Source organism: Manis pentadactyla, chromosome 13, assembly GCF_030020395.1.
Source record: "Manis pentadactyla isolate mManPen7 chromosome 13, mManPen7.hap1, whole genome shotgun sequence".
Taxonomy (NCBI): domain Eukaryota; kingdom Metazoa; phylum Chordata; class Mammalia; order Pholidota; family Manidae; genus Manis; species Manis pentadactyla.
The window spans coordinates 84,814,187-84,841,882 of NC_080031.1; the positions used below are offsets into that span (position 1 = coordinate 84,814,187).

Consider the following 27,696-nt stretch of genomic DNA (forward strand, 5'->3'; position numbering starts at 1 on the left):
TAAAATTCATCAAAAAGGATCATCCATCACGAGCAAGGGGGGTTTATTCCAGGGATGCAAAGATGGCATAATATTCCTAAATTGATCAATACCATGTACCACATTAACAAAAAGAAGGATAAAAACCATATGATGATCTCAAGATATGTTAAGAAAGCATTTGACAAAATTCAAAATCCATTCATGATAAAAACTCTTAACAAAATGGGTATAGAGGATACGTACATAACATAATAAAGGCCATATAGACAAACCCACAGCTAACATCATACTAAATGGCAAAAAGCTGAAAGCTTTTCCTCTAAGACTGGGATAAGATAAGGATGTCCAGTCTCCCCACTTTTACTCTACACAGTACTGGAGGTCGTAGTGACGGCAATCAGACAACACAAAGAGATAAAAGGCATCCAAACTGGTAAGGAAGAAGTTAAGCTGTCACTGTTTGCAGAAGATATGATATTATAAATAGAAAACCCTAAAGAATCCACCAAAAAACTATTTGAACTATAATTGGATTCAGCAAAGTTGCAGGATACAAAATCAAAACACAGAAATCTGTTGTGTTCCTATATACTAACAAAGAACTAGCAGAAGGAGAAATCAGGAAAACAATTCCCTTTACAATTTAATAAAAAAAAATAAAATACCTAGGAATAAACCTAACCAAGGAGGTGAAAGATCTGTACCCTGAAAACTATAACAAACTCATGAGAGAAATTAAAGACACAAATAAATGGAAATCTATCCCATGCACATGGATAGGAAGAATCGATATTGTCAAAATGGCCATCTGGCCCAAAGCAATTTACAGATTCAACACAATCCCTATACATATATCAAGGACATTTTTCAATGAACTAGAACAAATAGTTCTAAAATTCATAAGGAACCACAAAAGACCCTAAATAGCCAAAGCAATCCTGAGAAAGAACAAAGCTGGTGGGATTATACTCCCTGACTTCAACCTGTACTACAAAGCTACAGTAATCAAAACAGTATGGTACTGGCACAAAAACGGACTCATAGATCAATGGAATGGAAGACAGAGCCCAGATATAAACCCAAGCATATGTGGCCAATTAATACATGATAAAGGGACCATGAATATGCAAAATTGGGAAAAGACAGCCTTTTCAACAACTGGTGCTAGGAAAACTGAACAGCTACATGTAAGAGAATGAAACTGGATTACTGCCTAACTCCATACACAAAAGTAAACCAGAAATGGGTAATAGATCAAAGACCTGAATTAAGACATGAAACCATAAAACTCTTAAAAGAAAACATGGGCAAAAGTCTCTTGAACATAATCATGAGCAATTATTTCCTGGACACATCTCTTCAGGCAAGGGAACCAATGAAAAATGAACAAGTGGGACTACATCAGACTATCTTCTATACAGCAAAGGACACCATCAGCAGAAAAAAAAGGCAACGTATAATGTGGGAGAATACATTCATAAATGATTTATCTGGTATGGGGTTAACATCTAAAATATATAAAGAATTCTTATGACTCAAAAAACAAACCCAACAAATGACCCAATTAAAAAATGGGCAGAGGACCTGAATAGACATTTCTCTAAAGAAATACAGAGAGCTAACAGGCACATGAAAAGATGCTCCACATCACTAATCATCAGGGAAATGCAATTTAAAACCACAATGACATATCATCTCACACCAGTCAGAATGACCACTATCCAAAACACAAGAAATAACAAGTGCTGGTGAGGATGTGGAGAAATGGGAACCCTCCCACACTGGTGGTGGGAATGTAAATTGGTACAACCGCTGCGGAAAGCAGTATGGCCTTTCCTCAATAAACTAAAAATAGAAATACCATTTGCCTCAGTAATTCCACTTCTAGGAATTTATCTGAAGAAAACATAATCCCTGATTTGGAAAGATACATGCACCCCTATGTTTATCGCCACATTATTAAAACAGCCAAGATATGGAAGCAACCTAAATGTCCCTTGATAGATGAGTGGATAAAGAAGATGTGGCACACATACACAATGGAATATTATTCAGCCATTAAAAGAAAAGAAATCCTGCCATTTGCAACAACATGGATGGACCTAGAAAGTATTATGCTCAGTGAAGTAAGTCAGGCAGAAAAAGACAAATACCAAATGATTTCACTCATTTGTAGAGTATAAAAACAAAACAAAACAGAATGAACAAAACAGCAGTAGACTCAGACACTAAGAAGTGATTGGTGATTACGATGGGGGAGGGTATAGGATGCTGGAGAGGGTGAGGGGGATAAAGGGGTATAAAAATTCTCAGTCATTATATAAGTTGGTCATGGGGATGGTAGTACGGCATGGAGAATATAGTCAATCATTCTGTAACATCTTTCTAACCACACTAGAGGGGGTGAGGATATAATAATATGGGTAGCTGTTGAATCACTGTGTTATATATCCAAAACCAATAACAAATTTTTTAAAAAGTCACATTTCTCAAGACATTGGCCTGTACCTATCAGTTGGCCATCCTAACCACTCCAGAATTCAAGTTGAATGTTGGGTAAAACACAAAATTATTTGGAGAGTTTACTTGCTAATCTGATGAATGGCCATTGTTCTTTTTGCATTTTTACACATTGTGGGGAAAAAACCACAGTATAAGAGCTAATGAAATGTGTCATCTATACAACGTGCTTTGAAAAAACTGCTGTTTAAAGTTTGGGTTTGGAATGATCAGAAGTTAATGTGACTGAGATTTAGATACACATAATAACAGCTGTATGTATTAAATAGTACCGAAGCACTGTGATGTTCCTAGCTTACAGCCAGCTGATTTTTAGTGAAATGTTCAATAAACAGTTATTCTCCAAAAATTTTCCCCATGGCTTCCGTGACTGCTGCTCGACTAGAGCTGTGCTTTCTCCTCCTTTTCCTGGGTCCCGGGAGCTGTCATTCTCAGGAGCTCCAGTCCACCTCTGGGTCCAGGAGCAGCTGCTCTCTCTGATATTAGCCTGGGCTTTGGTGTTGAAAGCAGTCACTCAGTAATGAAAGACCAAAGGCTTAAAAATACAGATATGTAGGAATGAGTCAAGGCATCAGTGATATACAACTACTTCTGGCTGGGACAAGCCAGTGACATTATAGAGCAAAAAGGCTACTAATCACCAGAACGCCATTCATAAATACACAGGGCCATACACCCTGAGAGAACGTCTCGACTGAACAAGAAGTGGTGCCCTCACGAATGTCAATATTCAAACTCCTGAAACATGAACTGAAACTACAGAAGAAGAACTAAAGTGTATTTTGAGAAAGAAAAGGAAAGTGAAAAAGCAAGTGAAAAAGCCAGTTTTATGAAGGCTTCCAAGCTTTATTCTGTTTTCACCATTTAAGCAATAGTTCATTTCTACTCTTATTCTTCAATGGTTTGCAGAAGAGTATATGGGTTAATTCACACTAAATGATTTACACAAAAATAAATGGCACACATGCAGTTACTATTACCACATTAAGACCAAGGACCATTTTCCATTACAGAACTTATATTGGTTTCAACCCCTGTGGCAACATGGAGGCTCCTCAAAAAACTAAAAATAGAAATACCATTTGGCCCAGTAATTCCACTCCTAGGAATTTACCCAAAGAAAACAAAATCCCTGATTTGAAAAGACATATGCACCCTTATGTTTACTGCAGCACTATTTACAATAGCCAAGATATGGAAACAACTTCAATGTCCATTAATAGATGAATGGATAAAGAAGATGTGGCATATATACACATGGAATATTATTCAGCCATAAAAAGAAAAGAAATCCTGCCATTTGCAACAATATGGATGGACCTAGAGGGTCTTATGCTCAGTGAAATAAGCCAGGTGGAAAAAGACAAATACCAAATGATTTCACTCATTTATGGAGTATAAAAACATAGCAAAACAGAAGGAATAAAATAAAGCAGTAGACTCATAAACACTGAAAAGGGACTAGTGGTTACTAAAGGGTAAGGGCTGGGGAGGATGGGTGGATGGGGAAGGGGATCAAGGGGCACTATACATCACAATCACAACATAGGTAGGTCATTGGGATGGTAGTACAGCATGGAGAATACAATTAATGATTCTGTAACATCTTACAACGTTGATAGTGACTGCAACGGAGGGGTAAGGGCTTGATAATATGGGTGAATATTAAACCATTGTTTTATGTATGTGAAACCATCATAGAATTGAATATCAGTGACACTTTAATAAAAAAAATAGGAACTTATGATATGGACCTCAACAAATAAACTTGATTTATATATGAAGGGACACCCCCCAAATTTCAGATACACAATAAATAACCAGGGTTTCAGGAATTTATTTTACATAAGGTTGAAAGGTTATTCTGTTTTTGGTCTATTAGAACATGGCACAGTCTACAAATGTCCCACGTGGGCTTTACTGCAATGTCAATTAGATGGAAAGTAGTGTACACTGTGAAGTAATCGGAACCAGCAGGTGAGGGGGGTGAGAGACTCCGCTATGCTCCTTTTTCCAAGGTGGGACTTGCAAGTTTGCTTCTCTTCTAAGCTACTTTTCTTATTAAATCTAAACTCCATGTGCTCTCAAACATAAAGACAAAATGAAAACTCTTGTGTAGCACTTTAACTTCCTGCAAGAGAAGGCAGAGAGGGCAAGGCTGCTGCCAGCTAAGCAAGATCATTTCCCATTTACTGGAACCAAGTCTGAGCCACGACAGGGAAGTTGATCTCTGAGGCTTTCACGTCTGCCCCAGAGGAACTTCAAACCCTGCTCTAGAAAGGCAGGAGCCGCTTCGCGCTTTCCTTTCATTCTTTGGGTGCAGGCCTCCTTTAAGGGGAGGATGAAGCTCTTTCTCCCTCTCTGTAGGGAAGACACACACACAGTGGATTTCTTTCCTAGAATTACTGGACACTTTTTCGGAGCCAACTTGGGGTTGGGGCTGAAGAGCTGCTGGCCGGGGCTGTGCAGTCTGTGATCACGAAACATGATTTTTGTCTTGAAAATTAAGTGCTTTTCATTATCCCTGCTCAGACTCATCTGTCAGTACCACATCGTCTAACAGAACCTGTACAGAACTGGCGTATCTCAGAGCTAGTGCTGGACCTGGTTTTTCTCCTCTATTTTACCCGCAGTCCTGTGTGATGGCACCCATGCCCCTGGCTTCAGATACCACATGGGAGTCATGTGCCAATGACTCCCATGTAATAACCAGGCCCTGACCTCTCTCCCAGACTCATTTTGCAAATGCAGTGAAGGCTTTTCTTTTCCTTGGCTATTTTGCAGGCAACTCAGATGCACCAAGTCCAGGGTAGAATCCTTGATTCCCTCCTGCCTCCAAAGTGCCCCTTGTCCATTCTCTACTATCTTGATGAATAACATCCCTTCCCTCCACTTGTTCAAGCTGGCGAGCTGGGAGCCACCCACCAGACCATCCTCTCCCTTGCCAAGTGCTATCCATTCCTCCCTCTCCCAGTGCTCTATATTCCATCCATTTCGCTCCAACACCATTTCCCTCCATCAGCTGAATCCAAGCCCTTCTGAATCTCTTCTCACATAGCAGCCAATTTTTTAAATGTAAATTAGAGAATGATGCTGACTTGAATTATTTGCTAACCATCACACTTCCTTGTTCCTAAAACTCTCATCATTTGCCTACACTTTTATCATCTGCCTCTCCTAGTAGAACCTCAAGTTTTTTTTTATTTGTTTTTTTAAATTTTTTATTAAGGTATCATTGATATACACTCTTATGAAGGTTTCACATGAAAAACAATGTGGTTACTACATTCACCCATATCATCAAGCCCCCCCTCCATGCCCCATAGCAGTCACTGTCCATCAGTGTAGTAAGATGCCAGAGTCACTACTTGTCCTCTCTGTGCTACACTGTCTTCCCCATGACCCCCCCACACCATGTGTACTAATCATAATGCCCCTCAATCCCCTTCTCCCTCCCCTTTGGTAACCGGTAGTCCCTTCTTGGAGTCTGTGAGTCTGCTGCCATTCTGTTCCTTCAGTTTTTGCTTCCTCATTATATTCCACAAATGAGGGAAATCATTTGGTACTTGTCTTTCTCTGCCTGGCTTATTTCACTAGCATAATACCCTCTAGTTCCATCCATGTTGTTGCAAATGGTAGGATTTGTTTTCTTCTTATGGCTGAATAGTATTTCACTGTGTATATACGTACCACATCTTCTTTATCCATTCATCTACTGATGGACACTTAGGTTGCTTCCATATCTTGGCTACTGTAAATAGTGCAATAAATATAGGGGTGCATATGTCTTTTTGAGTGTGAGAACTTCTTTTCTTTGGGTAAATTACTAGGAGTGGAATTCCGGGTCAAATGGTATTTCTATTTTTAGTTTTTTGAGGAACCTCAATATTGCTTTCCACAATGGTTAAACTAATTTACCTTCCCACCAGCAGTGTAGGAGGGTTCCCCTTTCTCCACATCACAGCCAGCATCTGTTGTTCTAGAACCTCAGCTCTTTGACAGCAGAGACTATAAATCTTGTACACTGTGTCATCCTCTGGGCCATAAGGGTGCCTGGTACATGGAACTTCCAACACAAGTAGGAGTCAACTGCCCCCTCCCTTCAGTAAAATACTCTTCTCAGAAGAAAACATGCTGGTCTGCAAAAATCAAGTCTTCAATACATATGTGGGTTTTCTGTTTGTTTATTTTAAAAGCTAGAGAAACAGATATTGTTTCATCTAGCTAAATATGTGGTTTTCTTCCCTTTAAGTGCACTCAAGAATGTGGTTTCTCTTAATGTCATCAATCAGATCTTTTATTAAAGAGGAAAGTTTTGTGTGCACAATGAGAAAACACCAGAGGACAATAATACAAATATCAGCAGGAAAGCAGGGTGCAATGGTTCTGACTTGAAAAAACAGTAGAAGATTCCATTTAGACCCACCTCTACATCTGAGTGGATGTATGATTAAACATGTAACAGGGAAATGGGCCAAAGGCATTGCCCTGGGAAGAGGCAAAGATGTGAATAGATGATCTCCAAGGAGCAAGAGACAAAAGTACTGACTGAATGTTTTACCTACCGAGATGAATACACTTGTGCTTGGAAATATACATGTACATGGTTAACTATTGAAAATGGTGCCATATATCAAAAACGTATAAAGGATTGCCCCTACGTTAAAATGACTGAAAATTGTTTTCTAGAAATAGGTGTAAATGTTATTTTACACCTATTTATCTTACTGCCCTTCTTTTATGTCTCCTATCTCCCCTCTAGGCTTGATCAAATAGTCTATTTTAGTAATGTTTGCTGTAAAACAAACTGATAATCATGGACTCCTGGTTTTAGCACCAACAATTACAAATTTGGAGGTAAATATCAATGGCAAAAATATACTGACATCTGTGTACAAGAAAAAAAGTGCTCAGAAGGCAAAAAAAAAAAACCCTCACAAACTACATAACATTAACGAAAAACTATAGTGTTCTGAAATTGACAAAAATTCCCCAATGTTACTCTAAGAAATTGTGAATACAGTGAAGAACTCAAGTCGTTTTCTTTACGATCTCACCAACAAACATATAATTCCCTCACCCATCAAATTTGTTATGCTTGGAACTTTTAAACGATGACTACAGATTCCTTGTATGTCACTGCTACTTTTTGCCTAGTTAAAATCTGATCCAGTATTAGGAAGGATGGAAAAGAAAACAATTTGGAGAGCATGTCTGGCTGTAGCGGTCAGTTAATAAAAGTTCTTCAAACAAATATATAAAACCTTAGCTCTCTTAGATTTGAATAACTCCAAATCTAAATGGGGCTTTGTAAAAAGACAGGTAGCTTTGGGGATGAGAAAGTTGCCATTACCAGCTGTAAACACTGTCAGAAGTCAACAGGCAAGAGTTAACCCCCTACATGGGGATTTGGTGGTACACCAGGAGAGAAGAGAGGACCAGTCTTCTGGAGATACAGTGGGTGATATATTTGTGACACCAGCCTCCACAGTCAAAAATTCCACAGTGGGAAAACCAACAGGATAGCGAAAAAACAACAAACAAAAAGAAAAAGAGCATGCAGGGGAGGGGACAGGGCCACAGTCAGCCGAAGCAGTAGGGACTCCAAAGCAGAGGGCTGCCCGTGGAAGGGTCAGAAGCAATGACCCTGGTAGCAAGCTGGAGGCAATGTGTTCCAGAGACAAAAGCCACGTGCCAGGCACGTTAACCCCCCAAACTGGCCTTAGGTCACAGAGGTGGAGAACCTAGCACAAAACAAAACGTCTTGGGAAAATCAGTGCATCTGAGGTCTTCAACCTGATTCTGAGTGCAAATGTTGGTGTATATGTGTTTTCTTGAGCCCAAGCAGTTAGAAACCAAGGATCTGCATCACAATAATGACAAGCTAAGTCATCCACTGTGTCTCCTACCACCTCCAGAAAAGTACAAGCTCTCTTACTTCAATTGAACAGGACATGCTCAGGCAACATAATAAAGAAGATAATTGTAGAGAAAATAGTGATTTTGAAATGAGCCAAAAAAAGAAAAACAATCACTGCTTGGCTTTTCAGTGAAGTACTAGAACCTGGAAAGCACCCCTTTCGGATTCCTTTTACTGTTCTTCACTTAGCTGTTTTACAACTCTGTGAATTGTAGAAAATTGATTAATAGTATGCAAATGGTTCCTGTCACAGACATAGAAATAAATTTTGTTTAGTGGAGGTGCAACTGATTCCTCCTTTTCCCACCTGCTCGGGTTGCCCTGGATTCTCTTTTAACCAATTTTCAGAGCTTACTGACCCCTCATTACTTTATGAGTTAAGTAAAATCTGACATCTCCACTGTGTATCTGTATGAAAGTCATGAGTTTACCTTCTTAAAAACATAATCTTTAACACATATTAGAACTTTTTCATCAGAACTATTAAAAGAAAATGGCAGTGTAAACCTTTAGTATACTAGTGAGAATGTACACACATTTCCTGTGGCAACTTATTCCCCAAAGGGTCCTAGAAAAGAAGAAAATACTTATAAAAGACCAAATGTCCTGTATCTAATGGCTCCGTGAACTGCCATCCTTGGGGATATTACTGAGACTCAGTTTTCCCATCTGTGTGACGGGAATGAAGATCCCCACTTCTTGGAGTTGTTCCAAAAATAAATGGACATGGCCACAAAGAAGTGTTTCACACAATGGCCAGCACAAAACACCCTTGTCTAGAGAACTCAACAAATTAAACTTCCATCGCATTCTGATGATCTTTAGTACTGAATCACATTTGGTTAAAATTAATCAGCTCCTTCCGGAAGTTATATGGAACTGAGAAATGCAGAACCCCAGATGGCTATGTGAAAAGAGAGACCTCACATAATTCGGTTACTAAGGAGTTACATTTCCTTTTCCATGATGACATTAAAAAAATGTAACATATAATATTAACACTGTCTTTATCAGGGAATTCCTCTTTTCTTAAGGTTTTGAATCTCTTGTAAGCAATAGATTCAGTACAGCAAGGACCCTGATAGGTAGGGAGTGTGAAGGTATTCTGTCCAGACAAAACTGGCCTGTGGAAAACAGAACCGCAGGCTGCCACAAAAAGACAAGAGAAAAGTAGTGTTAATATCCAGGCAAAAGCTGTGCAACAGCGTAATGATGTAAAGGAAAAGGGCCCAAAATACAGGCAAAGTAAAAACCCACAGTGGCTGAAAAGATCACTCCAAAGGATCACAGGATCCCACCCGCAGTTTCTGGAGCCTCCCTGACACCAGAGACCCAAAGGCAGGGCAGACGACAAGTCCGAACAGCATGGGTGGGACAAAAGGTTCAAGTCGTGGGCTGTAAACTTGGATGCAGTTTAACTTCTTTGGACCTCAGTGTTCTCATCTGCTAAGCTGGACATCATGCCAAGAGGGTGAATGGCTAAAAGCTTTGTTCCTTTATTTAATATCACTTGAAATGGAAGAGCAGGGATTCAAATCCAGTATTTGCACATACTATATTCTTTTGACTCATTTCTCCTAATATTCCCTATTTTCCAAATTTGTGGACAAGAGAACTTATGACCTAAAGAATCCACTATGGACCTTCCCCTGGGTGATCCCAGGCTTTTTGTGTTAATTTTGGAATCTCTTCCTGATTTTGGATTCAACTGTGTGTCCTTTATTCCCGTCGCTTAGTTTTGTAATGATTTTGAAATTGAAAATGTTATTTTCTGAGTTTCAACTCCTTTAACTTCCTTTCAAACTCCATCCCACTCTTTTCTGGTCAATATGCTACAGGAATCTTGTGGCGCCTTCACTGCTGTGTGCATGGTGCGCACTCTGGCAAGATGCCCCTGCTGCCTCTAGGTTCACGAGGGCAGGACTGGCAGAAAGGCTGGTGGTACACAGGAAGTGGGCCCAAAGAATGTTAGTCTTGTAAATATTAGGGCAGAGGTTATAAGAACCGAAATGCATTTTGTGATTACCCAAAGTCACAGTGAGCAGTTTCCAGTCACGAGAACCCAGTGGCTAACTTTTTGAACTTTTGCTACATTATCCCCAGAACCGCTGGAATCTGCATTACCTTATCAATGCTTCACAACATCCCAACAGGGAGGTTATTATTATCCTGATTTTATAGATAAGGTAACTGAGGCCCAGAAAAATTACTTTCTCAAAGCCATACAGTCAGTAAGTAGAAGAGATGAACTTGACCCCAGATATGTCCAATTCCAAGTTATTCTCCTAAGCATGAATAACACAACAGGAGCTTTAAAAAAGAGGTCTCCTTTTGAAGGTATGGGAAGACGTAATAGTATTCAGTTAAGTGAAGTGAAAGAAAAGAAAAGGGCCCAGGTCTCCCTGGGGGAGGGAATGGAGTCCAAAATGTAGACCAATGCAGCTGGGCCTGAAATAGCCTGTATTTCCAGGGAAAACCCTGAGCCATTTTAAAACATTTTAAAAAGAGGATTATAAAAAACAAATAACATGGTTACATTGCTCAAAAGCCAGAATGTAAATACATAATGTGAAAAGCCTCTCTCTCAGCTTTGCACCCACAGTCTGGACCCCAACTCTTGCTTTCTAGAGGCAATAACTGTTCTTAGTTTTTGATATTCTTTCCGAGTTTTGTTCTTTGCTTTTTCTGCATAGATGAGTACATAAAACAAGATAGTTAGCAGTGTAAAGAAGTCTTCAAGGCTTGCAATTCTTAAGAAGTGCAACTTTTGAGTGATGAGAGACTACAAACTGTACGTGTCCATAACTCTATGACTCGGACATAAAAGGTGAGGTGCTGGCGGCACATGGCTGGTACCATGTCTGTTTCCACACACGCAACAGCACCGTGTCCTTCCATGGGTGATGGGAAGGTAGCGAGGGTGAAACACGGGTTGCTATTTAATGGGGTTGAGTAAGTGTTACGATTAGGGTTATCATGGTGTTTCACATCCAAACAAGGTCACTTTGAAAAGAGCACTAGTAGTAATCACACCATGAGAACAGATGTGTGGCCACCCCATAAATGTGTCACTAAAGGCCACTTAGGTACTTAAACATTGAAAACACTCAAGACTAAATAAGCGTCACACAAATAAGGATAAAACAAATGATTTAGAACCTAAGAAATGTCTTGGGAAGCCCACAAGAACACAAGCCAGCTCTTCTTCCAAATTACATTCACACCACCACACACACACACACACACACCTTTCTGCTTTAAAGGAAGTTTCCACCATCACACACACACACACACACACACACACACACACACACACACACACACACACAACCTGGTTCTTCAAAAAGTCTTATGGGGAAAAAAAGTTTCGTGCATTAAACAAGATTGGGAAGCCGTGGACACTAAGAGACTTTGGGAGGCACAAAAGGCGTTAATAATAGTAACAGACTGGAGGATTACTGCAGTCAAGGACACCTGAACTTTACCCATCTGAGTTTTCCAAGCAAATTTCACAAAGGACCCATTAACAGAGTGGCAGGACAAGGTCAATGAAAATTCCTGGCCAAGAGGTTGACCGGATTCTTGTTAACCCTCTGGAAGGGGTTTGCAGTTACCTTGTGCAAACAGTGGAGAGCAGAGGACGAGCCAGGCAGTCAGGCAAAGCCAGGCAGTGTGGCTGCTGTGAGTGAGCATGGGCTCTAGAACCACACTGTCCAGGTCAGAAGCCTGACTGCCACTGAGCGCCCATGTCCCTGGGGCAAGTTGCCTAACCTCTCCAGGCCTCAGTTTCCTCGTGTGCAGATGGGGTTACCTAAGGTTTTTATGAGGATGAAATGAGTATAATCCGTATAAAGTGCTTAGAATGGGGCCAGGTGGAAAATAATTGGGTCAATTAATGTAAACTATCATTATTATTACTGTCATTCATATTGTTATATTTATCATTATTAAGACAGATATTGTTGAAAGTTTGCTGGTATGGGATGATAGTTTTGTGATCCTGATAAAACTGGAGAGAGGGGAGAGGAGAGCACATTAGCCCAAAGACACGAATTATTCTGCAAGACCTCTGTTAAGTGTTTTTAACGTATCAGATACTGTGGTATCTAAGATAACACTGTCCTTCCTCTCCAGGGGCTCTGCCATAGGTGGAGTGGGGCAGGGTCAGAGGGCACACAGCTGGGAGAATGCACCACGAGAAGTTCTGTGACAGGAGCACATAAAAATGCAATAGTACCAAAGAGCGGGAACATTCATTTTAATTGATGGGGTGATGGAGAGAAGCTAGTCTGAGTAAGGCCGCACCAAAGGGGACTGACTCAAGAGATTGTACCTTGAGGAAAAGAAAATTCTGCTTTATAGAAATCCCTGTGACTGTATTCCAGAGCTGACCTATAGGATTCCCACCGGCTGGTTAGGGATTATAAATTCAGTGCAGCAGTGTACCTGTATATCAGAAACCCCAGGAGACATTTGGGTCCTGTGAATTTTAGAAAAACGTTAAACACAAACTATGTATAAACTACACCAAGATACTCTGTTTTTGAGAAGGTATTAGCAGGGAGAAGACAGATACGGGGGTTACCTGGGGCAGCACCTCAGTGCCCTGGGCTGTCTCCAGCAGAAGGGTCTGGAAGCTTCTTGGAAGCACACACATGGCATTGGAATCCCCAGCACTGCAGTCCAAGGAACACCCCACGTGGTCAGATACACAGTAACTGAAGGGTCCCTGCTCTGATGTGTACTCCTGCACTTGATGATTTTGTCATACTTTGGACACAAAGAAGTGCTGCGTAGACTATGAACATATTTGATTTTCTCTCAAAACTTTTTCACCAAAACATAGATGTGAGCTTGTACATAGTCTGGAGAAAACGCCTCCAGAATAGACCTTACCATAGAAAAGCCTAAAAGAATTCTGGTAACATAGTCCAAGAGAATAGAAAAGTTAGATCTTTTAGATGACACTTTCAGCAAAATCTGAACAGGGTCTGCCTCTATCATTAGCTCCTATATGGGTTTGAAATTAAGTAAAAGTATCCTACAAATGTTTACACAAAACTAACTTTAGTGAACTGTTCTTTTTCTTTTCAAATTAAATGAGCCCTTCCTTATTTATTATATTGGATTAAGATGCATTATGTTTTTCTTGAAGACTTTTCAATTAAGCTAGATTTATTTACATATTTTCTTGAGGACATGAAGCCTTTCCATGTTGACATAATCCAACCTTCCACCAGAATACAGAGGAAAATCCTCTAAACAAGCTCCATGATTTTCTACAATTTTCCACCCTCAAGTTCTCCCATCCTGCCAAAGGCCCTGGCTTCTGATGAATATTTATATTCATGTAGTATTTAGAAAACCAGGAACAGATTTTAAAACCCAGTGCTCTGGAATGCAGTCTAGTTCTTGAACGAGCCCCCAAGACTGGCATGAATGGTTAACACACCCTTTCTGGTCCCATCAGATCGCTCCTGGCCACAGAACAAGGACAATTTCAGACAATAAGAGGACAGCCGCACATTTGTGTAGCGCTCTGTAGTTTGCAAAATATTTTCCCAATAAGACTTCCATATATTTATGAAAGTGCTCATTATGGTTTAGTCCTCTTATTACTTAACCCTGAGGGTGCCAGATGAGAGAACCAGGGCTCAGAAGTCACTTGTCCGAGGGTGAGTAATTAGTGGCAAAACTGAGGGACACTGCTTCCAACCGCAGCACACAGCCACTCTACAAGAAGAGTGGTTTTAAGGGAAGTTTTCGTTGTTGATGAATTTTCTATAAAATGCCACGCTGTTGCTGGACCAGCTGCAGAATCCCTCTTCTCAGGGCTTGTCCGTTCCCAATGACAAAGCAACTCCTTGAACCAGAAAACATGCAGAAGCACAGGTCTTAACACATCAGAAAAGAGACACTAAAGAAAAGCTATGCATCTACCCTCACTCTGCCCCTCCATCCCCACCTGAAAAAGCCCTGCTCATCCTTTAAGACTGATTTCAATGCCACCTCTTCCAAGAACCTTTCCAAATCCAAAGGAAGAATAACCTCTTCAAAACTAATGGAGAGAATAAATCACTTCTTTTAACATGTTTTTCTGCCTTGTGGGAGAATTAAATTGCTCTTATCTTACTTGATTCTGATCTTTGTTCACTAGATAGCCTGTCTATTCATCTCTGTATTCTTCAAGTGTTTAACACGTGCCCTCCAACTAGCATGGAAAACTAAATCCCGTTGCTCAAATCTGCCTCCATGGAACCCATCAATATGTTTTACTGCAATTCATGACCACATGTCAGGAAACCAACTCAACATCATACATCTAGAGCTTAACCAATGAATTTACTTGTACTGCTTAGACAAAAACATAGCCGTACCTGTGGGATGTAAACTTCTATTTTGTTTTAAAGGAGAGGAATCTATCTAAAAGATAAGCATTTTCTTTTTTTGTCTGCTGCATTCCTCCCGTTCTTTGCCAAAACATACAGAATAACCAGTCACTTTTGTTTGGAGAAGTGACCATATTTAGCTAACTCAATTTCTACAGCAAATGTTCTGGAATCTTCCATGCACATATCCCAAACCCATCTGTTTGAGTATTTTAGGAGCAGTAACCTCTTGGCCTAAGTTTGGGCATCTCTCAAATATGCATCTTGGCACAACCTCCCAACATTCTTGTCAAAACCTTTGCCCAATAACCATATAAAAATGTCAAGCTAGTCAAGTATGTTAGGGCCATGTCAACATCCCAGAGGTTAGATCCTGTTAAAATAATGGGAAGCAAATGGGAAGATGAGATTTGCTGAGCCCTAATGTGATGTATCTCATTCCAAGTATCGAAATACACTGGAACTCTGAAATTCTAGAATGAAACCCTAAAAAACCCCCAGCGGTTTACAGAAGTAGTGGTGCTTACCACCGGGTACTTCCAGCGTGCCACTCAGGTTCCCTGTGAAGAGGTTTCTAACCTTTTCTCCCTGCTCCTCAGGCTTGCAAAGGTTGCAACCTACACATGCCAGTACTGTATCGCTCTTAGAATCAGTGTGAAAAAACATTATGAAACATATCCTCAAAAATCAGTGTTTCCATTTTTTTGAACAATCACAAGATTTGACGAAAATGGGCCCGTATGGCAACTACAGTCTTGAGGTGAACTGTGGCTGCCTCCTTCAGAAGGCCACCACCTTGCTGGCTTACCTCAGGCCCTCCTTGGCCACCTTCACCCATTTCTGCTCATTTCCCAGGCTTTGTAGCCATCTGCATGGGTGACTCGGTCCTCACAGGGATCAATGTGACTCTATTTGGGGGCCAATCTATAGAACGCCTATGGGCTCTAAAGGAATTAGAAACTCTGCCCATCATCAAATGTGCCTGTATGTCAGATACTGAAGGACATGTGCAAATCCTATGGATTTCAGAACTAATTTAACCGTAAATTATGTATAGCCAGTGAGTGTCTAAGGGAGAGCGGTGGGAAGGTCAAGAGGAATGACGATTTTAATTCATAACACTCATGACTGAGTTACAGCCTTGAGGAAGCTACATCTGGGCACCCAAATCTACCCCTCTGTTACTATAAATCTGTTAACTGGATTGCATTGATGTGGTGAATCTGCCAGATTTACAAAGATCTTGAGAGAAAGCTGAACCTGGATTCTCCACAGCACTTCGGAGTTCTACACCATAAACATGCTTTTAGCAGAAAATTCTTTTCCGCGTCATTTAGTCATTCACTCATTCTTTCCTTCAACACAATTTTATTGAGCACCTACTGTGTGCTGGGCAAAGTGCCTGCCCTCAAGAAGCACATATTCTAGTAGGAGGCCTAAGACCCCCCAAAAATCTATAAAAATGTCAAGCAGTGATAGGGACTAGAAGAAAAATATGGTGTGTGTGTGTTGGGGAGGAGTATGATGGGATGGTTGGTGGGGAGCTATGCTATTCTATCCAGGGTGGTTGGGGAAGGTAACCTTTCCGCAGAGATGTGAAGGACGCATGGGTAGCCATGTAGGATAAAATCCTCCCCCTTTCTCCATGGTCCTTCGCACAGATCACCTCTTCTATGACTTCTTTATTGACTAATCCAGCCAGAAATGTTCTCTCCTGTCACTAACTCTTATTGCAAACTATTTTATATCACATGCATTCGTTTCCATTTCCTGAAAGTAAAAGCCTTGGGATTGGGATTGGCTGCAATTATGTATTCCTTACCATAATAAATGTTCAGTTAGTTTTAAAAAAGGATCTGGATTTTTTAAATGCCCAGGTTGCTTTTTAGGGGGGAAGCGGAAGATAGGGAAGAAGTGGAGGAGTACTTTTTTATGACATAAACAAAATGCAAAACTATAAATGAATTATATTACTATTAATTAGGTATCATATCTCAAATACTCTTACCTGAGAAATGAATATTGCACTGTGGCCCTTTGCAAGAAGTTTACTCTGAGTCAATTCATAACTAAAGATAGGCATTCAAAAAAAATCATCTTTTGATAACATTTGGAACTGTTAAGAATTATTAAATAATTCCCACTCAGCAGAGACAATAAGATGATTCTGTTTTTAAGAGAGATGTTATTTTTTTTAAGATAAAGAAGGCATATTTTTTAGCAACAGACTCAGAGACACCAAGAAGGAACTAGTGGTTACCAAAGGGGAGGGGTGTGGGGGGTAGGGGGTAGGAAGGGAGAAGGGGATAGAGGGGTATTATGTTTAGTACACATGGTGTGGGGGGTCACGGGGAGAACAGTGTAGCCCAAAGAAGGCACATAGTGGATCTGTGGCATCTTGCTGCACTGATGGACAGTGACTGCACTGGGGTATGGGTGGGGACTTGATAATATGGGTAAATGTAGTAACCAAATTGTTTTTTCATGTGAAACCTTCATAAGAGTGTATATCAATCATACCTTAACAAAAAATTTAAAAAAACAAAAGAAGGCATATTTTTTAGGATAAAGTCATAAGAAACTGGAAATTTAAAAAGGCATAAACTCTACCTTTCTTTGCTAGTTAACAAAGAAAAAGCTGAAAATTAAGTTACGATATATTGTTAAAATTTTAAGTTCCCTGTTTTGCCTTTCTTGGAATTGGCTCACTTAAAATCACATTTAGAATTAAAAACAATAAAAAACCCCAAAACATAAAGACAAATAGATTTGTTAAAATAGTTATAGTCCTTTTATGTTGCTGACACACACTTGGTATATTAAACTCATTTTTCAGTTAAAGAAAATAACTAAAAAGACCATGATAGTCATTCTCTTGTAAGAACTGAAAAATGTTTCCCTAAATATATTAACCTGCTGTCTTAAAGATGGATTACTTCCCTAATGGTCGGAATTTGGGTAAAATAAACTTTGGCAAATAACATGACCGATCAATTTTACGACTAGTTGCCAAATGACAACAAAATCAATCACTTCCCTAAAATACTTGGGCAGCCCTCACCTTCCTGTAGCTTTGTCTTTCCATCCACTCATCTGTGCTCCAGAGTTAAGGCCACCAAGCTGTCTCCCCCACTTTTGTCTCAGCGGTCCTACTTTTAGGGATGGAAGCCGTGGAGATCGCAGGCAGGAAACAGAGGCCCAGAGGTTAATGCTGGGCTACAATGTGACCCATCAACTCCTGCTCAGTGGCTCTCCCGTGGAAAGGTGCTTTTTTATGTTGCAATTATCAAAAGTAGCAAATAATAATTCTTCCATTTGAAACAGAGCTTACACACTTTTGGCTGGTAATATCTTGGGTCGGCCTCCAAAAATGTTTTGTTTATTTTAAAACTGAGATAAAATTCATGTAACATAAAATTCACCTTTGTAACCATTTTAAAAGAGTACAATTTAGTGATTTTTATCATATTCACAATGAGAGGCAACCATCACCACTAATTCCAGAACATTTTCATTACCCCAAATATAAGCCCTTATGTTTTCAATTTTTTTAGTAATTAGTAAGAAGCATGTACAAGTAGGGAGTGTTGACATAAAAATACACATTTTTCTCAAGAAAAATCTGACCTTCTGGCAACACTGGGGTGGAGGAAGGGGACAAGGGGGGAGAAACAGACGGTCCTCAATGTGCTCCCTGGCCACATGTCTCCATGGGCAAGAAAATCCCCCGGGCATATGGGTTAGCCCCCTCTGCTTTAAATGATCAAGGGGCTCAAACCATGCTGAGCCACTTTCTGGAGAGCCTTGGCTGTGATTCCAGCAGGTGGTTCCAGAGGGCTCACAGTCCTCGGTTCCCCTAGTGGGCAGTCAGGCGGAGCAAGGCTTCCTAGCGCTGACAGCTCTCCAGGCTTCTACCTACTTCTTTACGTACCTTTTCCTCAAAATGCATTTTCCACCCCAGGATATTTGCAGAATACTCTCTCTTCCCCAAAAAGCTATCCTGTATTTTCCTGGGCAACATCCTACACCCCTGCCCTTTGACTGCCACCAGAGCGACTTGCCTTGCTTTCTGGCTACTATCTGCATTTCATTTCCCCATGGTTTAAGAAGGGACCCATGTACACTATATAAATGGGAACTGGTGCTACTACCCTAAAAATCATATATTATTAAATATATTATTAAATACATTTTTATGAAATGTTTTATAAACGTTATTAAACATATCACTAATTTTTTTAAAAAGCCATAAAAATTAATGAAATGAGAAAAAAAAGCAAAACTGTTTCTAGACAGAACAAAACTGTTTCTAGACAGAATTTGCTGCCTGCCAAAGGCCACGAGTCCCGTGTTTTCCTACGCAGTACCAAAGGAGGTGAGTCAGTGTGAGTTAGGTGGCAAAGGTCACAGAAACCCCCCCACAGGCAGTTCTCGGTGCATGATGCTAAGTGTTTCAAGCGAACTGGACAGGGCTAATCTTGCAGTGCAATCGAAGATGATGCAACACTATGCTTGGCGCCTCCTAAATCACCAGTGGGTACACATTCCGTGCTTTGGAGCCCCTCCTTTGCAAAGCTTCTCCCCAGTGCCATCCATCCCAACAGCTGGGCCTCAAAGATCTCAGCTACACCACAGCCAGCCCTTCTCGAACCTCTCTGACCTGAATGGGCATTCCCCTTGTGGGTACTTCCCCATGTGCATGTCTGACTGAAAACTCCTCAAGGACAGGGACAGTTGTCCACTGTGCCTCCCCTCTGGAGGGGTGGGGGGGCTACTGGCATGAAGTCACACCTGGTCAGATTCCCGGCACAGGCCTGTCTTGACATCCCTGCTGAGTGACTTCTGAAGTAACTTTTGAAAAATGTAAGCCAGTTCCTAACTCAACTGACACATGTCCTAGTAAAATGTCCAACATACAGGGATAAATATCTGCACTTCTTTACTCTTTCTTAAATTTAGGGGTATTGTAAAACAACGACTACCATCATTATTTGAAGTCATTCTTTAGTGTACTAAGTAAGAACTCTCCTATTTAGGTCATTTGAAAGGGAAGTAAGTATGCCTGCAGTCTGGGAAGTGAAGGAAGGTGGGCTTTTTGTCCGGGGTTGACAAATGGGCTGAACACCTTCCATGTGACTCTGCAATAACTAGTTCATACCACCAGGGTCAACTTGGTAAAGAGACATAGGCAAAGATCTCCATGAGCAAATAAAAGCATTTAACAAATATTTTTTAAACAAATGTAAAAGTAACATTAAAAAAATATATTAGAAGATAATTTATGATGATAATTTGTAGTTTTATGGTATCTAGATTAATTTTCTAAAAGATTGGAGGTCTTCTAAGATCTCATGGTGTGTTGATATTCACTTGATAAGACTAGGAATATAATTTTACTGAGTCAAATGATTAGCAAGGTTTACGGGCATATCTTTGTTCTTGGAAAATATTAGTGATTACATCTAATATTATGTATTAAGTTCTTGATAAGTAACAGAACTTCCAATTAAAACACTGTTTCTTGGGGAAAGACAACCTACTTCACTGAAATTTTCTCCACATGATTTCTAATATTCTCATTCCTGCAAAAGGCAGACGATATCTTTAGAAAAATAATACTGAATTTATCTGCAAGATGTGAGGCAATGTATACTGTAAAGAGCACATGCTTAGAAAAATGATGAATCAAGTCTTTAGAATGTGTGATCTGAGTCAGTTTCTAACTGAAAATTCTATCTGCTGTTACCAGTTTCCCCCTTGAACTAACCTCCTGTTAATTTTCCATTTATGCTGTTCAGTCTACTCCTGCTTTCACATGGATGATGAAGCTAATGGATTCGCCAGAAGAAGGGCTTTTTCTCTGTTTTCAGCATCTATCTTTAATGCCATTTGTTGATCTTGGAATGAAGGAAACAGATGCTACTTTTGGACATGAAATGTCGTCTCATACAGTATTTTTAAGCTGTCAGCTGTACAGTTAGTCTTTATATAGGCAACAAACAAGTGCTTCTCTGTACCTTTATTTCCTTGAAACCTACAAATACACAAATGCCAGAACTCTGCCCACATTCCAGCACAGGGCACAGTCTATAGCACATACCCAAAATGGAATCTGCCAAATTTCCCGTTGAATCAAAATAAGATGAATAAAAATAAGATCTTTTTTTTTACTACGTTTTATTCTTTATACTTTTTTCACTCTATTTTATTTTGTAAAAAAACAAACAAACTGTATACTATACTGCCCCCACAGAAATTCAAAGCCACATTTAAATGAAGGTTTAGAGACTCTAGCTAACATCAAAAGGACCTTAACTCTTGAATAGCAGGGTGTCTAGCATCTATGAGTATTTTTTCCCCCAGTTAATAGTTATTACTACAAAATAGAGCAATCTGAGATACAGAAAAAAGAAAAGAAAAAAAAAAAGGGAAGCTATAGAGTTCTTGGATTAAGATTCCAGGCTCCAAATGCAGGGCTTCATCTCCTTCTAATAAATATTGAGGGGTCAGAGGCTGGGTCATCTTTTCTTGAGCTAACTTATGGCTCCCTGCATTCTGATGGAGGGGAAAGAATCTGAAACATTTTAATACTTTTTTTTGTTTTATTCTAATCATTAGGGGTAGCTGAGAAGATGCCTGGAATTTTGGCTGGAGGCTGGTGTTGGATCAATAGAGGTCGTAGTAACAGCTATTTCTTTGTCTCTAAGCTCGATGCAAAATGGTGGCCCTTGCCTACAAAGGCTAGCATGTTAGGGTCTTCTGGTCTGAAAGGCAAGATTTTTCCCAAGCACAGTTCAGATCATTTTGATCTATAGCCTGCTTTTATTTGGTAGAACTTCATTAGCTGATAGAACTTCAGGGCATATATATTCATCGCTAAAGAGGGCTGAGGTCTTTCATTTGCTCTCAAGGTCTGACAAAGCCCATTTCTCATCTTCTAAGTACAAACTAACATATGGAAGCTGGGGTTTTAGTTGTTAAAAGCATTACAGAGGGTTTAAAGACCTCCTTTACTCAGCCCACAGAGTATTACATCTGGACTCACCCATTGTTTCTGTGTTTCCCAATCAAATAACAGCTTTCTTTTCTCTAATCTTGCTCCTAAAACATGCTTTTTGTTTTAAACTATACTTGATTGTAAAACGCTTCTCTGGGCTGATCCATGTCCCAGTGGCTGGAACCCAGAAAGAACTCCACAGATGTACAATTCCAAGGAATTCAAATTCTGAGATGCTTTTGTGGCAAAACAAGCCAAAAGACTAGTGGGGTGGGGGGGGGAAGCAGGCATTTCAAACACAAGCAAAGCCTAAAACACTCTTTTCCATTGCCCTACAAGATATGCCAGAAGTGTTTTGATAATAAAGCCTGCCTGGTCCAACTTTGATAGGAAGAGGTGACGCTGGTACAGCCTCCATCAGCCTGGACAGACCTAGTCTGGTTAAAGCCCTCCCATGGGTCTGCTCTGAACTGAGGCCTGACCACTGTGATTGAAAACACCAGCCAAGAGGCTGAATATCACCCACGTGGCCTCAAAAGGAACCAGCAGGAAGGTCCCATAAGGCCTCTGTAAATGCCTCCCAGATGCACAGCATATTCTGAATGTCCGTCTTGGTTTCGGCTGACTGCTGGCACCACGGACAGTGCAGCCACCTACCGAGTACAATGCCCTCCTGTAACAGAAAGCCAGATGGCAAGGCCAGATGATGGATCACCACCAATGTTTGGATGATCCATGAATCTCATGAAAACAGCAGAGATTTTAATTCTGCAGAATATTTTACCTCCTGGACCATATGTTGTGTTCTCACGCTGCACGGGTTACCAAGCATTTCCTGTTTGCCTACAATGTGCCCACCATCATAAAACCTCGAAGAGCCTGGCCACTGCAAGAGTCTTGATCACCACAAAGGTAGAGGAAATGAACATTTTAGACGAGAGAATAATTTTATTCAGTGGAAGTCTGGCTTGTATAAACAAGTTCTGTTTTCTCCTGAATGCCTCCTACTCGAACAGCTCCAGAGTATTTGGGGCACAGGATGCCTGTATTTTCTTAATCAAGCTCTAATTCAAAGCATAGCTGGGGCCACTCTGTCCTGCCTCAGTCTTGAAAGCAGAGGAGGAGACAGGAGACCGATTTCAGAGTCACAGTCACGGTCCACCCAAGCAGAGTAACCATAACCCCATTCATCAGTTTAGGATTTATTTCTAAAACTGGCAAATGAAGCCCAGTTGTCCCAAAGAATCATTACTAACTAAACCCTAATCCAAACTAAAAATATTTGCATGCATTTTATATTTTAAATCATCATGACCTGGCACAGCTTCTTATTTGAAAAACAAACAGAAGCTTAGAGACTAACACTTGCAGGGAGGTAAGGATTCAAAAGAGAAACACTTGTTATTGTTAGAGATACTCTCACCTAATATGTGCTGAATCTAGCTTAGCATTCCCACAAAATGTGCTGGTGTTAAGACTTCTTAAATCCCTGAGACAAAAGAAAAAAATGCTGTTTAGAATAAGAAAGAAAGGAGAGAAAAACATTTTTATTAAGCAACAAAAATGACGTTATTGAGGGAGACAGGAGAAAAGATAAAATACAAAGTTATCTTAAAGTCCTGAAACAATAGCTGTTGGCAATAAGATGGTGTCTGTCAAAATAGTACATTTCTTCCTGAGTTGCTAAGGGCTATGTGACAAAAGAAATCTGAGAATCACTAAATCCATTGTAAGTAACTTTGGGGAAAAAAATATGCTACTTCCAGCGGACCCTGGCTTCAAGAAGGCAAGTCACACTATATATACAGCTGTCCAGCCCATTCTTACTTCCAGTTTTACCTGCTACATAAGCAGTGAAGATTATTTCCCCATTATCTACTTCAGGATGGTGATGATTTTAAGAGACTAAAGGTAAGAGAGGCACCAAGAAGGGAATACTGACTCTAGCTGATTCTCATGACTTTATGAAATATCTTATTTCATTAAAAAAAAAAAAACTATACCAATACCATAAGTTTCAATCTGTAAAATAGAAAATGTCAGGTGAAGTGACGGCCTGGAAAAATTGAGAAAGCAGAGTGGCTGGTTTTGAGCTTTACATTTATCAGGCGTGTTGAAATGAGTGACAAAGAACTATTCTATCCAGAATCCCCCACTTTATTTTTAAGCCTGGAAACTGGTTAGTCATATCTATACCGAACACTTCCTGTCCGGGGGCACAATGATGGCAACAATGTGCCAAGTTTAGTAGCTGCCTACATTTAGTCAATTGAGTCATTCATGGAATAAAAAACAGCATCAAACATTAAAAACAGAAATCTGACTAACTGAAGCTTTACAAGATATAGAAAGAAAACAGGTTTGACTATGTCCCAAAATAGGAATAGATGGGCCATGAAAAACAATTTAAAAAGAGAGTATTACTCTAACAGACTACTTGCTGGTAGTTACCATGCTATTCTAGCACTGCTATGAGATATACCCACTAACAACCTTCAGATTAAACAGTCCAGTGGACATTCTACATCTTCATTTACAAAAATGCCTAAAGACTGCAGAATCTGTCAAGGAATGAAACAACAACAATCAATTTATTCCTGTTTTTCTTTTAATTTGATCTAATTACATCTTACAGGAAGGGCTACCTGAAAATATTAAAGAAAGTAGAATGCGTAGGGCATGAAATAAAGATCAGGAAATGTAAACTTAATCAACTGATCTAACACCATAATGTTACATTAAGAACCCATCTTTGGGAAAGAGAGGGAAAGTACCAAGGACTGTAAGAAGGACCCTTTCACCAGTTACCCTGAGGGTTGTGTTGGGTTTCAGGCCTCTCCCCAGAGCAACTGAATTTCCCTGATTAACTCTTACATGTGTCCAAACAAACCAGGTGGGTTTCCACTGCTGAGAAGCAACTGTACACCGCACCAGCCCCCTCACCCCCACCCTAACCACACACACACAGGGGGCGACCCCAAAGCCTGCTGGCCTGGGTGGCAATGCCTGGAATGTCAAGTAATGGCTCCTGTACTTCTAGGGTTATCAGCTTGATCATCAAGTCAGAGTTGAATGAGCCAAATAATTTAAACCAGTTCTGCCCATAAAAGCCCTCCGCCTCAAATTCTTCAGGCAGTCTGCTTACCATCAGACTTGCTAAAGCGTGAACCCCCCAGAAGTTAGGATGGCTTTACTGGGAGAGGCAGATGGCTCTCCGTCCCTCCAGTGTCGTTCTTCAGAAGTTCCCCGGCCTTTTGGATGGCCCCGTATGGCAGAAAGCCCTGCAGTGATTCCCCCAGCCTGCTGGCATTGCTGCTTTTCTAATACATTATCTGTTACTTGCAAGCTTTTTGAGGAAATCGCTTTCATGTAAGAAAGCCACTAGAAATCCGAGCCAGCACAACACAGCCCTGGCTTCTGACTGGCCACCACTCAGCCGTTGGAAAAGCAGGAGCATTCCTCAACGGCAGGGTCTTGTTTATGGGCCCCTGCGTTCATCCTGCCTGAGAAGACCTGGGTGCTTCTGTGTCCCCCAAATGCCATGATTCCATTGGCTCCTGTCTGCCCTGTACTTTGGAGACCAGCACACCACCATGCCTCCCGTTCACTGCAAAATCAAACAAAATAAACCGACCTCCCAACCTTCTCTCCCGGGTCTCCTGGACCCACTGCTGCTCACCTGTCTAGCTGGGCACAAGCTCTGTTTGGTGTTTCATTTTACAGTTATTTCCTTCCCCTTCCTTCCTCTCTCCCCACGCCTACCCTCTCCCTGGGAGGCTCGGCAGCAGGCCTGGATCCCACCCAGCATCTCCAATCTCCCACAGTGCCCACTCACTATTTTTTCCTCATCATTCTCCTGAAATTCTGAAGCATGCCCCATGGCCACTCCCTCAGCTTCCCTGGCTGTTCCGGCTTCCCTGCTCTCCCCTCAAGGGAGGTGTTACTGGCCCCTTATGTCTGCCTCCTTGAAAACTCTCCTGGCAGATTCCTTTAATTATTGTTGCCTTTCTCTGAGGAATGTGAATCTAATCTTTGGACTTGAGACATTGTGGAGGGATGCAGTTTCATTCTAACTATGTCATAACTGACAACCCTAATTTTAACCCTCGAAAGGTGAAAATGGTTTCATAAATGCATTACAATATGGAAGACACTCAGAGCACTAGTATTTTTTTTTTTTTGTATAATTAATCTACAATTACATGAGGAACATTATGTTTACTAGGCTCCCCCCTTCACCAAGTAGCCCCCACAAACCCCATTACAGTCACTGTCCATCGGCGTAGTAAGACGCTGTAGAGTCACTACTTGTCTTCTCTGTGTTGCAAAGCCCTCCCCGTGCCCCCACCCACACTATACATGCTAATCGTAATGCCCCCTTTCTTTTTTCCCCGCCCTTATCCCTCCCTCCCCACCCATCCTCCCCAGTCCCTTTCCCTTTGGTGACTGTTAGTCCATTCTTGGGTTCTGTGAGTCTGCTGCTGTTTTGTTCCTTCAGTTTTTTCTTTGTTCTTATACTCCACATATGAGTGAAATCATTTGGTACTTGTCTTTCTCCACCTGGCTTATTTCACTGAGCATAATACCCTCTAGCTCCATCATGTTGTTGCAAATGGTAGGATTTGTTTTCTTCTTATGGCTGAATAATATACCATTGGAGCACTAGTATTTTACTTGATTCAAATAACTGTACAGAAAGAAAAACTTCTTGGGGACAAGCCCACCCCTCTCTGCTGTTTACAGCATGTGGAATGAGGGCTTGCTACTCAGGTGAATGTCTTAGGCAGGCCATGGATGGGTCCTGTCTTTGGGTGTGATTGTAAGTCTGCTTATTTACACAGTTCCTCCTGAGTGAAGCTGTCTAATCACCGACACAAGCATTATCTCATTGGTTCTCACGAGGGACACGCCATCTGCATATTTTCACTGGTGTGACAACTGCTTACCACCTCAGGAGAAATTAAACATTTCTTAGGGAGGCTCAACTTATTAGTGTGGCCTAACTCCTATTTAATAAGACTAAAGCCCTAAGAGTTGCAGCTTGAATGTCAAATCTAGTGTATCGCTGGCAGAAGAATCAGCAGTTTTCCAAGACATGCACTCCCGTCCCAGGAAATAAAAACATGAAGGGAGAGGAAGGGGAGGCAAAAGGGAAGGGAGAAAAAGTCTCCAATTCTCAGACTGGCCAAAGCTTTTTCCCAGTAGAAGAGCCGGGTTCAATCTCCCACCTAGATCTACTTGCTGCCCTCAGGCACCAGGGCCGAATTCATGGGATGCCCAGAGAGAGCGGGGAGATGATGGGTATGGGGATCAGGAAAGGAATCTGCTGGCAGCCAGCGCTTAACGGTGTGCACAGGAGGTGTGTGCAGGCGATGACCACCTCCCGTCCTCGGGAGGCCAGGCCTCTGCTCCCAGCTCAGGCAGTCACTGCGCGGGCCCCACCTGCCTCCCTCACGCCCACCAAGTACGGACGGAATGCTGGTGATGTGTCCTCATGCCCCAGCAGACAAGCTCCTCAAACCCAGGCTCCCAGCTTTGCCGAGGCCCCAAGAGAAGGCAGCACATTACTCTTCTAGAGAGCCCCCCTTAGACAGGGCCGACCGCAGCTTCCACGGCCCTGCTCTGTCCTTGTTTCCCCTGCCTCTTGGGTTACTCCACCTCTGCTGCCTAAACTGGTTGCATTTCCCTCTTTCCCTTGTCAAAGTGGGCGTTCTCAGAGGGTAAGTCCCCTGCCCTCTCCTCTCTCTTCAGTCTTTCTCTCAGGCATCACAAAAGGGAATCAAGTCTCCGCTCTGGACTGGATAGTCACACACTTTCCTGCCCAGGTGCCTTTTACCCAGGCTGGTCCTCGTCCCCAGACAGACCCGCGACTCCTGCCGGCATTCCTA

General features: G+C 41.2%; 1 protein-coding gene across 4 annotated transcripts in view; it reads right to left on the reverse strand.

Moving 5' to 3' along the window:
• Positions 1–27,696, reverse strand: part of TNFAIP8 (TNF alpha induced protein 8) — a 112,200-nt gene that overhangs the window by 2,308 nt on the left and 82,196 nt on the right. The gene's annotated exons all lie outside the window — the stretch shown is intronic.